Source organism: Loxodonta africana, chromosome 5, assembly GCF_030014295.1.
Source record: "Loxodonta africana isolate mLoxAfr1 chromosome 5, mLoxAfr1.hap2, whole genome shotgun sequence".
In the NCBI taxonomy this organism is placed as follows: domain Eukaryota; kingdom Metazoa; phylum Chordata; class Mammalia; order Proboscidea; family Elephantidae; genus Loxodonta; species Loxodonta africana.
The window spans coordinates 9,354,805-9,372,047 of record NC_087346.1 but is presented as its reverse complement, the minus strand read 5'-3'; positions in this window follow the sequence as shown (position 1 = coordinate 9,372,047).

The following is a 17,243-nucleotide window of genomic DNA, read 5'->3' as shown; positions in this document are numbered from 1 at the left end:
CCCTTTATTTCTTTGTCTAGCCTAATTGCCCTGGCTAGGACTTCCAGCACGATGTTGAATAAGAGCGGTGATAAAGGGCATCCTTGTCTGGTTCCCGTTCTCAAGGGAAATGCTTTCAGGTTCTCTCCATTTAGAGTGATATTGGCTGTTGGCTTTGCATAGATGCCCTTTATTATGTTGAGGAATTTTCCTTCAATTCCTATTTTGGTAAGAGTTTTTATCATAAATGGGTGTTGAACTTTGTCAAATGCCTTTTCTGCGTCAATTGATAAGATCATGTGGTTTTTGTCTTTTGTTTTATTTATGTGATGGATTACATTAATGGTTTTTCTGGTATTAAACCAGCCTTGCATACCTGGTATAAATCCCACTTGATCATGGTGAATTATTTTTTTGATATGTTGTTGGATTCTATTGGCTAGAATTTTGTTGAGGATTTTTGCATCTATGTTCATGAGGGATATAGGTCTATAATTTTCTTTTTTTGTAATGTCTTTACCTGGTTTTGGTATCAGGGAGATGGTGGCTTCATAGAATGAGTTGGGTAGTATTCTGTCATTTTCTATGCTTTGGAATACCTTCAGAAGTAGTGGTGTTAACTCTTCTCTGAAAGTTTGGTAGAACTCTGCAGTGAAGCCGTCAGGGCCAGAGCTTTTTTTTGTTGGGAGTTTTTTGATTACCGTTTCAATCTCTTTTTTTGTTATGGGTCTATTTAGTTGTTCCACTTCTGAATGTGTTAGTTTAGGTAGGTAGTGTTTTTTCTAGGAATTCATCCATTTCTTCTAGGTTTTCAAATTTGTTAGAGTACAATTTTTCATAATAATCTGAAATGATTCTTTTAATTTCATTAGGTTCTGTTGTGGTGTGGTCCTTCTCGTTTCTTATTCGGGTTATTTGTTTCCTTTCCTGTATTTCTTTAGTCAGTCTAGCCAATGGTTTATCAATTTTGTTAATTTTTTCGAAGAATTAGCTTTTGGCTTTGTTAATTCTTTCAATTGTTTTTCTGTTCTCTAATTCATTTAGTTCAGCTCTAATTTTTGTTTTTTTTTTCTTCTCGTGCCTGATGGATTCTTTTGTTGCTCAGTTTCTATTTGTTCAAGTTGTAGGGACAGTTCTCTGATTTTGGCTCTTTCTTCTTTTTGTATGTGTGCATTTATCGATATAAATTGGCCTCTGAGCACTGCTTTTGCTGTGTCCCAGAGGTTTTGATAGGAAGTATTTTCATTCTCGTTGCTTTCTATGAATTTCCTTATTCCCTCCTTGATGTCTTCTATAACCCAGTCTTTTTTCAGGAGGGTACTGTTCATTTTCCAAGTATTTGATTTCTTTTCCCTTGTTTTTCTGTTATTGATTTCTAGTTTTATTGCCTTGTGGTCTGAGAAGATGCTTTGTAATATTTCGATGTTTTGGACTCTGCAAAGGTTTGTTTTATGACCTCATATGTGGTCTATTCTAGAGAATGTTCCATGTGCGCTAGAAAAAAAAGTATATTTTGCAGCAGTTGGGTGGAGAGTTCTGTATAAGTCAATGAGGTCAAGTTGGTTGATTGTTGTAAGTAGATCTTCCGTGTCTCTATTGAGCTTCTTACTGGATGTCCTGTCCTTCTCCGAAAGTGATGTGTTGAAGTCTCCTACTATAATTGTGGAGGTATCTATCTCACTTTTCAATTCTGTTAAAATTTGATTGATGTATCTTGCAGCCCTGTCATTGGGTGCATAAATATTTAATATGGTTATGTCTTCCTGATCAATTGTCCCTTTTATCATTATATAGTGTCCTTCTTTATCCTTTGTGGTGGATTTAAGTCTAAAGTCTATTTTGTCAGAAATTAATATTGCTACTCCTCTTCTTTTTTGCTTATTGTTTGCTTGATATACTTTTTTCCATCCTTTGAGTTTTAGTTTGTTTGTGTCTCTAAGTCTAAGGTGTGTCTCTTGTAGGCAGCATATAGATGGATCGTGTTTCTTTATCCAGTCCGTGACTCTCTGTCTCTTTATTGGTGCATTTAGTCCATTTACATTCAGCGTAATTATAGATAAGTATGAGTTTAGTGCTGTCATTTTGATGCCTTTTTGTGTGTTGTTGACAATTTCATTTTTCCACATACTTTTTTGTGCTGAGACGTTTTTCTTAGTAAATTGTGAGATCCTCATTTTCATAGTGTTTGACTTTATGTTAGTTGAGTCGTTACGTTTTTCTTGGTTTTTATCTTGAGTTATAGAGTTGTTATACCTTTTTGTGGTTACCTTATTATTTACCCCTATTTTTCTAAGTAAAAACCTAACTTGTATTGTTCTATGTCGCCTTGTATCACTCTCCATCTGGCAGTTCAATGCCTCCTGTATTTAGTCCCTCTTTTTGATTATTGTGATCTTTCACCTATTGACTTCCATGATTCCCTGTTATGTGTATTTTTTTTAATTAATCTTAATTTGTTTGTTTTTGTGATTTGCCTATTTGAGTTGATATCAGGACGTTCTGTTTTGTGTCCTTGTGTTGTGCTGATATCTGATATTATTGGTTTTCTGACCAAACAATATCCTTTAGTGTTTCTTGTAGCTTTGGTTTGGTTTTTGCAAATTCTCTAAACTTGTGTTTATCTGTAAATATCTTAATTTCGCCTTCATATTTCAGAGAGAGTTTTGCTGGATATATGATCCTTGGCTGGCCGTTTTTCTCCTTCAGTGTTCTTTATATGTCGTCCCATTCCCTTCTTGCCTGCATGGTTTCTGCTGAGTAGTCTGAACTTATTCTTATTGGTTCTCCCTTGAAGAAAACCTTTCTTTTCTCCCTGGCTGCTTTTGAAATTTTCTGTTTATCTTTGGTTTTGGTTAGTTTGATGATAATATGTCTTGGAGTTTTTCTTTTTGGATCAATCTTAAATGGGGTTCAATGAGCATCTTGGATAGATATCCTTTCGTCTTTCATGATGTCAGGCAAGTTTTGTGTCAGGAGTTCTTCAACTATTTTCTCTGTGTTTTCTGTCCCCCCTCCCTGTTCTGGGACTCCAATCACCTGCAGGTTATCCTTCTTGATAGAGTCCCACATGATTCTTAGGGTTTCTTCATTTTTTTTAATTCTTTTATCTGATTTTTTTTCAGCTATGTTGGTGTTGATTCCCTGGTCCTCCAGATGTCCCAGTCTGCATTCTAATTGCTCGAGTCTGCTCCTCTGACTTCCTATTGCGTTGTCTAATTCTGTAATTTTATTGTTAATCTTTGGGATTTCTACATGCTGTCTCTCTATGGATTCTTGCACCTTATTAATTTTTCCACTATGTTCTTGAATAATCTTTTTGAGTTCTTCAACAGTTTTATCAGTGTGTTCCTTGGCTTTTTCTGCAGTTTGCCTTATTTCATTTGTGATGTCTTCAAGCATTCTGTAAATTAGTTTTTTATATTCTGTATCTGATAATTCCAGGATTATATCTTCATTTGGGAAAGATTTTGATTCTTTTGTTTGGGGGGTTGGAGAAGCTGTCATGGTCTGCTTCTTTAAGTGGTTTGATATGGATTGTTGTCTCCGAGCCATCACTGGGAAACTAGTTTTTCCAGAAAATCCGCTAAAAAAAAACTGCAGTCAGATCCCTATCAGAGTTCTCCCTCTGGCTCAGGCTATTCAGATGTTAATGAAGCCACCTGGGGAGGATGGGGGAGGGAACAGAGAGATAGGAGAGTAGCACCTCAGAATATACTCAGAGTTGCTTGTCTTGCTTGGAATGACTATTATATCTGAGATTCCTGGGGGGCGTGTCGCCTATGTGTGCTGGCTGTGTGGAGATTGCCCCCGGCGGTTCTGGGCCGCTGGAGTCAAGGTCAGATCCTCCGCTTCCAGCCCCATGCCCGGGGTCAAGGCTCCCCTGCTGGGACGGTGCACTCTCGACTCCAAAATCAGTCACTGCCTCCCGGGGACTTCTCGTCCCGCCAGCCACGTCACCGTGCCACCTCCGAGAACCGGCTGGGCCCCCTCCCGGTGTTAGTTCAGACGGGTGGAGTAGCTCTCCATGTTTATGCCGTACCTGCGTCCAGTCCAAATCCCTGCTGGGACGGTGCACTCCCCACTCCAATACCAGTCGCTGCCTCCCGGGGACTTCTCCCACCGGCTGCGTTGCCACACCGCCGGCGCGAAGCGGCTGGGCCCCCTTCCGGTGTTAGTTCAGGGGGGTGGAGCATCTCTCTGTGCTTGTGCTGTACCTGACTGGTACACTGGCTCCAGGCTCTGAAAACAATTGCTGCTTCCCTGTATTAGATCGTTCTCCGTCTCTAAATCTGTGTTTGTTGTTCAGGGTTCATAGATTGTTATGTATGTGATCTATTCACTTGTTTTTCTGTGTCTTTGTTGCAAGAGGGATCCAAGGTAGCGTCTGCCTAGTCCGCCATCTTGGCCCTGCCTAGAGCATTTTTTAATAGCACCTTCCCTTCTCAAAAAAGAGAAGACAATAAAAACATAATTTATAGGCATATATATTTTTTATGTCTATGGTTACATGATGCATAAAACAGAGGTGATATTTAATAAGCTTCATCAATATAATCTCTACAAGTAACCATAAAATTAAAGCCATACAAATTTTACTTGAGTTTTCTGATTGCGTTCTGTGGTTGACTACTTTATTACAATATTCTAAAATTTTGTCCTTATCACTTGCTTCTTAATTCACTTAGCACTCAGTGGGTATTTATTTTCTGCCTGCCTTTCGTTTTGGTGATGAGAAAAACATTAGTTTATACCTAAAATTACTTTTCTTTGAAAACAAAATATATTTCCAAATATTTGTTCTGTAGAAGGTTAAGTTTCAAAATCACTTCACTTTTCTCTACCAGTATTATGCTAAACACTTCTTCTAAGGCTTTTTGGGTCTACTTGAACTGTCATCAATGTTGAAGGTCATCTTCTCAAAATGTCACTGTTTCATTTGCTGTGCTTACAATGGGCTCATAGTGTCCTCATGGAGACAAGTTAATTACCAATTATTTAATGTTATATTTAATATGTCTAAGTCATGTCCTTCCTTGTTGCTTCTTATTTGTTTACTATGCTTTTTGGGCTTATTTTTCTCTTTATGTTTCACCTTTTCTCCCTATTCTCATCATTTTCTCTCATTTCACTCATTTCCAATTTTTCTCACCATTTTACTGTGACAAAAAGTCCAACTTTGAAAGTTTTTTTTTTTTTTTCCATTCTCCCTTTTCCTTGCATTTAATGTGAACAATATGAAGGCTACTAGTTTTCCCCAGGGAAACCCTTTCATTGTAGCGGGACAAGGCCATATAGCTGGAAACTCTACGAGAAAAATAATTCCAGTAGAAAGCAATTCAATATGAAGCATTCAATTGACTCCATAAGGAAAGGAGCAGTAGGGTTCTTTACTTCAAAGGGACACTGTTTGCAGTTGACTGCTACGGAGGCCTGCAGAGCTGTAAAATCAGAATTTTAAACCCCTTACTGCTATTTTTATCCTCCTCCTCAACAACAATAAAAACAGTGAACTCCATTAAATGAAATTTCTGAATTATAAAGAGGAGGACTGGACAAATTTTCTGAACAAGTTTTATGTTTCTTCTCAAAGTTTTACCAAAAATCTTTTATATAATTATAACCAACATTTATTCCTAATGAAGTAGAAAAGAAATAAAAATACTTCAACGTATTCTAATACTTTAATAATTTTCTACTGTTACAAATGATAAATAGCCTTATGCATGCCCTGGTGACACAGGTTGGCAGTTCGAATCTACCAGTTGCTACTTGGAAACACTATGGGGCATTTTTACTCTGTCCTTTGGGTTGCTGTGAGTTGGAATTGGCTCAACGGTAATGGGCTTGCTTTTTTTTTTTTTCTTTTTTTATGTCAGTTCTACTTATTGTGTGCGTGTACAAAGGCCATGAGGCAGCCATTTGAACAGAACAAGGGGTTACCGAGTGGTTTAAAATGAGGAAAGTTGTGCGTCAGGGATGTATCCTTTCACCATATTCATTTAATCTGTTTCTAATCAAATAATAGGAAAATCTAGATTATATGAAGAAGAATGTGGCATCAGGATTGGAGAAAGACTTAGTAACAACCTACCGTATGCAGATGACACAACTTTGCTTGCTGAGAGTGACGAGCACTTGAAGCACTTATTGATGAAGATAAAAGACTACGGTCTTCAGTATGGATTATGCCTCAACATAAAGAAAACAAAAATCCTCACAATAGGACTAACAAGCAACACCATGATAAATGAAGAAAAGATTGAAAGTCTCAAGAATTTCATTTTACTTGAATCCATAATCAACACCCATGCAAGCAGCAGCCAAAAAATCAAAAGATATGTTGCATGGAGCAAATCTGCTGCAGAAGACCTCTTTAAAGAGTTAAAAACCAAAGATGTCACTTTGAGGACTAAGGCATGCCTGACCCAAGCTGTGGTATTTTCTATTGCCTCATATGCATGTGAAACCTGAACAATGAATAAGCAAGACCAAAGAAGGATTGATTCCTTTCGAATTATGATGTTGTTGAAGAATATTGAATATACCATGGACTGCCAGAAGAAGGACTAAATCTGTTTTGGAATAAGTACAGCCGGAATGTTCCTTAGAACAGAAGATGGCAAGACTTCGTTCCATCTACTTTGGACCTGTTATTGGGAGGGACCAGTTTCTGGAGAAGGACATCATGCTTGGTAATGTAAAGGGTCAGTGAAAAGGAGGAAGATCCTCAAAAGATGATGGATTGACACAGTGGCTGCAACAATGGGCTTAAATATAGCAACAATTGTAAGGATGGTGCAGGACTGGGCAGTGTTTTGTTCTGTTGTACATGGGGTTGCGATGAGTCAGAACTAACTCAATGGTGCCTAACAATAACAAAAATGCCAGTTCTAGTCAACACTCTAGTGTAATGTTTCAGGAAAAACATCCACATTGATTGAGCAAACAATTGCCCTTTCTTGGAATAAAAAGAAAATAAAGGACAAATAATGGAGGAGTGTAAGCCACATTGAAAGAAGATATAGCTGAGAGGCAAATTGAAAAGACATGATAGGCCCAACTAATTACATAATAAAACAGATCAGCCTGCTGGGAATGTGGAATGAAAGAGGAATTCACATCATACCTAAAGTTTTATAGTCTAGGTATGAGAGTATAGGTGAAATAACATAAACAAAATATTGAAAAGTATTTCATAAAATAGAACTAAGGTTTTGAAAAACACATATTCAAACACATATTCATTAAAAAGACAGGACATAAAATATAATTAGCAGTTCATTCTCCATTTTTCCCCTCCCATTTCCCAGTTTTCTCCACCTTTAGATAAATGCAGCCTCCTAGACCGAACTACTCATACAATATTTTTTATCTCTTCTGTGCCCTTTTAAAATAGGTCTGACAAATAAATCTTATCTCATGTGTATGCTCAGTTAATGGATGGTGACTGCCTGGGGATTTCTGCTCAGAGGACCTGGAGGCTATGTCTGGGTTCAGGGACAAAGCAACGGTGAGTGTCATGAATTAGTGAGGAGAGAATGGGGCACACCACCTATGTTTAAATTTAAATAATAACTAATTTCAGAATTAGATTTCAGTCTACTCTTTAATTTGTGGCTCATAATAATATCTAGGTATTTAGTTTTATGAATGACCAAAATAAAATACAATATTTGAACTAGCAAGAAAAATATAGAAAAATGGATTTTATATAATAAAATCAAATATAGTTGGTAATGTTAACTATATTATTCTTATGAACCTTTAGAACTTAATTAGAATAAAGAGAACTATTATCAGATACAAACATCTAAATATTAACTTGGCATCTCTTAGACACTCTTCCATTGATAAACATCTAATTTATATATATTTATATATATATATAAACACTTGCAATGGTTGTCTCAAAATCTTTAGGATATTTTGTTAGCTTCTAATTCCTGTGTTTCATACCTGCATTCAAAAAGAAAGTTTCCTTCAAGAAAGAACAATGTCAATTCATTGGTGAGTTTCTTCTATGTGTCTCTACACTCCAAAATTTATTTGTGGGGTGAGTTTAAAATTTTATATATCTGATGTTATACAACAGATTGTATCACATATGCCTTTTAATGTACTCATTTATAAAACTGCTGATTTGATACACATATTGAATGGAAGCAGGCCAGTGTTTCAATACAGGAAACAAACAATTCATTTCTAAACATAGCTCACTGAGACTTCTATATTGAAAAGCCACTGTTGTCCTTTAGCAAACCACTGAAGTGAATTTAGTGACTGGGAAAGCTGCCAGACAAACAGGAATATAAACGAAACTCCTTTAAACCATAGAATTACAACATCAAAGTAAGCATAATTAGCACTTTTAATATCCTGGCCACTTCAACTCTGCCTTGAAAGAGACTCTAAGCTTTTAACATGACAAACCCAGGTTTAATTTTGACTTGACCAGAATTCAAATTTTCTAATACTAATATTTGCAGGTTGAAGTATATTCTCTACATTCAGCTACATTTTTATAATGTAAAAATAATAGTAAAGATCCCTGGAAGCACAAACATTTAAGCACTTGGCTGCTAACCAAAAAGTTGGTGGTTCAAACCCGCCCAGTGGCTCTGTGGGAGAGAGACCTGGTGATCCGCGCCTGTAGAGATTACGGCCAAGGAAACACTTCCGGGAACAGTGCTCTTCTGAACACATGGGGTCACCATGACTCAGGTTTGACTTGAGGGCACACAACAACAACAAACATCATAATATTTTATTATATTTTCTATTTTTTAAATCCTATTCTGTTTTCGGTGAAAGTTTACACAGCAAACTAGGTTCCCATTTGGCAATTTCTACACAAGTTGTTAAGTGACATTAGCTACAGTTTTTATAATGCGTCAACATTCTCTTTAATTGACATTGTCAACATTCTTCTTTCTGAAACTTTCTCTTTGAATGTTAAGTATGAAACACAAGGATTAGAAGTTAAATTTGATCTTTTTTTTTAAATTGGTTCTGGTTGTTCCATTTCTAATACTCTAGTTTCCCTGTCCCCTTATTTACTCATCTTTGATTTATACTAATTGTGCACCTTTTGGTCTCATATAGATTTTTTTTGTTGTTGTTGGAGCACTTTACTCAAAGATGATATCCTTTATTTTGTGTTCCAGTCATTTATTTTGCTAGAAGGTAATCTCAGGAGATACAACTATTTGTCTCTACTCGTTAGGAGCAAAGAGAAAGAAGGAAACCAAAGTCTCAGAGAAGATATCAGTCTACAGAGCTAATAGTCTACAAATTTTTTTTTTTTTTTTTTTCACCACAATAGGTGAACCCTGATAGAATGGGAGAATAACATAAGGCAGAACTCAAATTCTTGAAATATCCAGACTTATTGGACTAGTTGAGACTTAAGGGCTTCCTGAGACTATTGCCCTGATACTTTTTAAACCTTGAACATAATAATACCTTAAAATCATCAACATATATGCACATGATTATCAACACAGTCATACCCGAGTATATACCAACCAAAACCAAACCCAACGCCGTCGAGTCGATTCCGACTCATAGCGACCCTATAGGACAGAGCAGAACTGCCCCATAGAGTTTCCAAGGAGCGCCTGGTGGATTTGAACTGCGACCCTTTGATTAGCAGCCATAGCACTTAACCACTACACCACCAGGGTTTCCACCCAAGTATATATGTAAAAATATTTCAGGTAAATAATGAAACTGAAAACCCATAAGATCAAGGTAATAACAAGGATACCAATGTTCACCAGTAATTTTAACATAAATATGACCGTGATAACAAACGTAGTTAAAAAAACAACATAACATCAATTTTGGAAAAGAGGATGAGAAGTTTGTGTTTGTCAACCTTAAAAAATATGCTTAACAGGAAGAAAACTATCAAAATTCCCTAGAGAATTTAGTTAAGTTTCTGGTTATATAATATGTAAACAAAAAATCAATTGCTTTCATGTATATTTAAACCATTTACAAGAAAATTCATAATTAATTTGTTTACATCATGTCTGCGTCTCCCCTGCTCTCTCTATATGCTTATATAATTTGCAACAAGTATAAATTGCACAGGGCCTATATAAGGTAAGCAAAAATTATTATTGAAAACCTTAATTAAGACTTTGTTTAAATAACATTTCATGGATTAGACAATTATAAAGACATTAATTATCCTTATAGTAAGAAACATGTATTATTCAATACAAATCAACTATATTTTTTGACATTTGGAGGTGACTTGTGTATATGTATGCCATAATTCAATTTGTAAAAATGGTAGAATAGATATATAACATGTAGAAAAAGGTCTACATATTATGTGCTAAAATCATAGCATTTCTTTTTCATGAGTGGTAAATTTTACATTATTTTAATTTATTTTTTCTTTTTGTTTGTTTTTATTTCAAAAAATGTAATCTTTTAGCAAAAGTTCATCATTGTAAAAACTGACAAAACACTTGAATTTCTTGATGTACAAAATATGAAATTCCACGTTATTGTTTCTATACGTGTATACTTCTAAAATGAAACAAAAATAAGAACAATATTCACTTAAATGTTTGAGTAATACAGAAATGTGGAATTAAATAATTGGAAATTAAAGAAAAAAATTCTACTTACAAAAGCAATTTATACAAGAAATGGATCAATTAAAAAAAATCATATGCTGTTTTGCTGATAAAATTGACAAATATCCACTTCTCCTGTCCTCTGGGGTAGATAAAGGTTTACAACCCATATTTAATAAATTCTACAAAGGGAAAATGCATGCTCCTTTCAAACACTTCCAGACACTTTATTTCTACAATTAACACGAGTTTTTTTTCCCATTTACCAGATATTGTATCGATCTTCTTAATTTCTTAAATTTTCTATTTTATTGAAGTGTAAAAAATGTTACTGTGATTTTACTGTAAATGATATTTACCAAAATGTTATTCTTTTTTTTCCCCCAGAAAATAATTGGGTCATGGGTCCCTAAAAATGGTAATTTGTGAGCATTGGATATAATTTCTATTGAATTTAGTTTAAAATGTAAATGTAATCTTCCTTCTTAAGCAAACTATATTCTGTACTGCCTAAATATATACTCAAATATTTTGATATTTCATACTAATTCAAAGACCTATACTTAAAACTAGAGCATTTATCTTACTTTTTATCTAATATGAAAATATTTCTCAGCTATAAACTAGAATTAAAAAACATGCTATCTATTATATCAAAAGCACTCAACATACAACTTTGTTCTCTAAGTTTATCTGCTCTTAGAAATATAATTTTATCTTGCTGTAATGAAAATACATTACCAAAGTCTGTAATGTCTTCATACTTCTTTCATTATTCAATTGTACAGGCTATCTTAAACCATATTTTCTTTTCATATTAATATTACATATCATATGCTATAGTCTCCTTAATGATCAGTTGTTGCAAAATCTGTAAGATAAGATTCAATGACAAAAGGTCATTGAAAATTTCCACCGTTACTAAACGCAAAACCTGGTTGACTCTCTGGAAATAATGCTGGTTTTTATATTAGTGATAATAATAGAGATTCCGATAGTCGTCATCATTATTACAGAGTTTGTAAACAATTGATGGGTATTAATTACCTCATTTACTTATCAAGACAAGCACGTAAGACATATTTCCCTGAAGTGTGCAGCTGATAAACCTAAATTTAGATTAATTAAATGACTTGCCTAGGATTAGAGGACTAGAAGTGGTTGAGTCAGCATTAAGACCCAAGACATTTATAATTGATGTCTGTAATGATAGAATCTGTTATGGGTTCAGTTGTGCCCCCCAAAAAATATATGTTGTAAATCCTAATCCCTATGCTTATGGATGCAATCCCATTTGGGAATAGCAGTTTATTTGTTATGTTAATGAGGCCTTATCATTGTGGAATGTGTTTTAAACAAATTACTTTTGAGATATAAAAAGAGCAGATTAGGCACAGATGGGGAAAGATTGATGCCAAGCCACCCAATGATCACCAAGTAACTGAGGAACAGAAGTTGAAAAGAGACAAGGACCTTCCCCAGAGCTGTCAGAAAGACTTCCCCTAAAGCCAGTTGTCTGAAGTCAGACTTCTAGCCTTCTAAAGTACGAATAAATAAAGTTCTGTTCATTAAAGCCACCCACTTGTGGTATTTCTGTCAAAGCAGCCTTAGATAACTAAGACAGAATTCATTCAAAATACAGTAAGTCTCCAGGTTCTGAAAGTCAGACTTGCAGAGGGTTCATACTTCTTCTCTAATGTCGTATAAATTCGCCCTCACTTTGAAAGGACTGAACCAACAAGCCCTACTGACAGCAAGTCTTCATCAAAATCACCTTCACTCGCTGCACACGCAGCTTTTAAATCTTTGAAAAGGCTATAAGCCTTTTCTTGCTCTAAAATGAGGCTAAATAAGAACCATGTGTACCTGTTCTGACTCACCTACAGATTTGACTTAAAGATACACTTAGGAACACATCTTGCCTGTATTTGCCAAAGCAAACAAACAAACAAAAACCCACAAACCTCCTTTTTATTCACATATGTCATTGCTTTTGACTATCCATGCATCACTGATTATAACAATTCATTTTACAAAAGATAAAGGGCAGGAATGCTACTAAAGAAATGAGATCAAACGTTACATAGTGACTGCATCACTCCGCATCATTCAATGCTCCTAACAACCCCGGACAGCTGCTGGCAGTTCTAATGGTTCATGTGCTCTGCTGCTAACTGAAGGTTTGAAAGCTGTAATTCACCCAGAGGCACCTCCGAAGGAAGGTCTGGTGATCTCCCCGTCCCCACCAACTGAAAACCTTACGGAGCACAGTTCTACTTTGACACACATGAAGTCACCAGAAGTCAGAATCAACTGAATGGCAACTGGTGGGTGGTGGAATAATCCCAGAGAAGAGGCATTATCCTCTCTCAGTATAAAAAGTGGTTTCTTCAAGTGAGGCAACTTATTGATGGTCATTACAATAGAAAACATGAAATAAAGATTCAAATCCATGCCACCTGACACCCAAACCTATGTGTACTTCCCATGCAGCTTTACTCCACGTATCAAACTCCACCATGGGTCTCTTTACTTTATTTGAATTCTCCAGTCAATATTCATTTTCATCTCAGTCTCATGAATGCTTTAAAAATATATAGCCTAATAGTGAGCCAATTGCTTAAGATCACTGCATATTTTGCTTATTACAGCGTTTTTTAGATTGGCAATTTTATATAAATTACATCTATTTAATACATTTATTAAAGACTTCTTTATTCTCTTTCAAACCCTGGGCTTATGGATAGATTTTAGTCAATAGTTGATTCTCCTAGGAGAAGGGTTTGTCTAAAATTTTGGCTAAACTAAATCTAAACGTGTAAATCTTTACATTTCTGAATGAATCTAGGACATACAGTCTCTTACATCATCAGTTAAAGTATAATGCTTTTATAATCAAGATGCTTAATGGTTTAAGTAGCTGTCATTTCTGTTCTCTAAGCAATTTCTGATATTGGCAAATGTAATATGGTTAAGGCGTTCACAGCGTAACTTATAAATTGCATGTTCCTTTAAAAGAAAGCACAGGGTTTATAAAGCTCTCAGTTGTATGAGAACACAAATGGAGAACGTCTCTGTTCAAAATTAATTCAGTTGCATAACAGCCCGTTTGTAACCAGGACAATAAATAGCTGCTAACACTAAATTTTGATGGGACATAATTTATCAGGTAAAAAGTAGAGGTCATAAGGCATTTAAGACAGCTACTCGCAGAGCTGAATTTTGTTGCAAAATAATTTAGATAGAACTTTTGAACCAATTAATTCATTAAAGGCTGCCATTTATCAGCCTAAACAAGACATTTCTCTTCCCTTCAAATAAGAAACAGGCTATTCCCAGCCTAGTAGATTCTCCAAGTATTTTATAGTTTAGAAATTCAAAAAGACAGATGAAAAACTAGTCACATCAAAAACACCCATAGAAATATTTTCAGGGGTTATTTACTGCCCACTTAGCATAAAAATATGTCAAAATATGACTTAGGTGCAAGTACACAAGATGGACAAGTGTTCCTATAGAGACCTGAGGTAATAAAGAAAGTTGACAACCTCAGGCCTAAGATAAATATATCCATATGGGGGACTTGAAGAGCAGAAGTTTTAGAAAAGCAGAAGATTAAGCCATTATGTAAAATGTATTTTTATTTTAATTAAATTTGCAGAATTTTTAAACAAAGATAACCATTTCTTTACGACTAATGCCTACAGTGTTATTACCAGTTATTGTACTTAAAGAAAGATATGTTTACAAATATAGACTGTGGATGAAGTTCTTAAAAGCTATAATATTATATTATTTTAGTGGTTTTTATTTTCTTTTGGAAAAAGCACAGCCAGAATGCTCCTTAGAAGCAAGGATGGTAAGACTTCATCTCATATACTTTGGACATGTTATCAGGAGGGATCAGCCCCTAGAGAAGGACGATAGTGGGTCAGTGAAAAAGAGGAAGACCCTCAGTAAGATGAATTGACACAGCGGCTGCAACAATGGGCTCAAGCATAACGATGATTACGAGAATGGCTCAGGACAGGGCAGTGTTTTGTTCTGTTATACATCAGGTTGCCATGAGTCAGAGGCGACTTGATGGCACCTAACAACAACAACAACAAATTTTCAGTCACCTATTCTCTTATAAAACTAAAAACTAATAGTTATAATAACACAGAAACTCAACTAAGTACAACATATACTATTCATTATATGGCCTTTGTATTGGATGATAAAAGTGAATTATTTAGAGAAATAAAGATAAGATCAATCATGTCCAAACTTTCTCTTCCAGAATATATTGTTTCATTCTTCTTACTATCCAAAAAACCTGCTGCCGACATAGATTCTGACTCATAGTGACCCTAAAGAACAGAGTAGAACTGCCCCATCGAGTTTCCAAAGAGTGCCTGGTGGATTCAAACTGCCAACCTTTTGGTAAGCAGCCATAGCACTTAACCACATTCTGAATATTTGTGAAAACCTATGCATTTCTACTAATTGCAAAACAGCAACCTCTTTGTTAAGAATGCTACGGACCCTAAAATGCCTGGGCTTTTGGGACTGTAAATATAACATCATACTACAACACTGTAGAAATGGAGTGCTGCTGTTACCTTGATTGTAGTGGTGAAATGTAGAGTTTCCTCTTTATTGGAAAGCAGTATCTGTAAGAAGCAGTATCTATAAGAATCTTACAGACATTAAAAAAAAAAAGAAAATTAATATAAAATACTCAATGAAGAAAAAAAGAAATATAAGCAGAATTAAATTTGTGAATATAGATCTTTGTTAGAATTTGGAAAAGTCTAATAGACTATATGCACCTTGAAATGACACCAAATCTGCACAAAATGCTGAGTCATGGGCCTGTGATTTCAGAACTTCAGTGTTGAAAAGACCCATGACATGATGGAAATCAAAATGGTTGAGGTAATTTCCAGCAGAAAAATGCACTTCATGTTTTATCTACTTGTAACATATGGTTTTAAGAATCTAAAAATCACAAGCCTCGTATGCTTCTTTTCAGCAGTTGACTTTATGCAAATATACAAATATTTCATCCCTTAACTTTTTCCTTCCTTTGAGGTGGATGTTCATCTCAAAGTCATGTGTTATTTTTTATTTCAATAATAACCTATCGGTACCTGTTTTTCTTCCTCTACTGCCATATTTTCTCTGCCCTGCACCTTCCCAGAGAATATCAAGTCACCTCTCCGAAGATAAGCTCTTTTGTCTCCTACAGAGCTGGGCCTCTCCTTTCGCCTTAGAATTCCTTCATCTACCACCATAAGAATGGAGTGAAAAGACTGTACTCCCATTTTAAATATAAAACTATCACTACTCTCCAGGAATTCCTGCTTCCCTTATTTCTTAATCCTTTTAGGTATACTTATGATAGGTTTCTTAATATTTTTATTTTTATTTTCCGTTTTCAGGTTCTTTTCTGATTGAATACACTCTTGTATGTTCCCTGTTTGCAAGGTCCTTTTTTTCTGATTGTAAATTTTTTTTTTTTTGTGCTGAATAAACTGGTTGCTTGTGAGACATTTAAAAGAGTAAAAAACAAACAAACCAAAAAAAGAGTAGAAATAGGTAAATTTGGTTTAAAGGTATTAACAGTTAAAAATTTTAGTGAAATATATTCTTTTGTTCTTCTTCTCTGTAGGGAATGTAAGCAAACTTTCTTCTATACTTTTATACCACTCTCAATTCTTGTTTTTCCTTCTCAGTTTGTTATCTTCCATTTCTTAAATATTAGGAGGCCAAATACAAACATAAAATTAAGCTGTATTTATTGTATAGGATATTGAGAGTAACATGTTAAACATTCACTATGTCACTAGAGTGAAACCAAACAAAACCACCACAACCAACAACATATTTCCTCTACATGTAAATGGGTAAAAGACAATCCTTAAATATTTAAAAGAGCTAGTTTATATCATATGTGTAAGTACATAGGTATGCTTTTTCAATAGTTTATATATTAAGCAGAATTATCATTTTTAATAAAATAGTTACTTTATTGTTTTCAATAGGTTCTATGTTATTATTACAACTAGATGTTTTCCATTGGTTCATATGTAAGATAACTTAAATAAAATTACAATTTTGAATTATATCTCTCATTTTCCTTTTTATAAATTGTCCCAGTAGATTTATGAATATTCAAACTAAGTTCTAAAACCTATACGTTGTTTCTATTATCAACAGAGTCCTCTAGGGGGAGGCTTCATCAAAACTGTGTTTTCTAACTAAGCACTGTGCCCAAAATTCAGATTTGCTTGACCAATGTTTATGAAGTACCTACTCTATGCTAGTCACTAGGTAAATAAGATATTTACTTTTGTTTATTTGATGGATAGAATTTTTCTTTAAACAAAATTATTTATTGAAATAATTCTATCTCATTAAATAGGAGCCCTGGTGGCACAGCCATTAAGCACTTGGTTGATAACCAAGAGGTCGGTTGTTCGAACCCACTGGCCACTCTTTGGGGAAAGATGTGGCAGTCTGTTTCCTTAAAGATTACACCTTGGAAAACTTATTGGGAAGTTCTACTTTGAGTCAGAATCGACTGGATGACAGAAGCTTTGGTTTTTGGATCTTATTAAAAAATAACTCATTATTCTTTTTATATGGTAGCATGAATAGAAACCAACACTTCATAGAAACCAACAC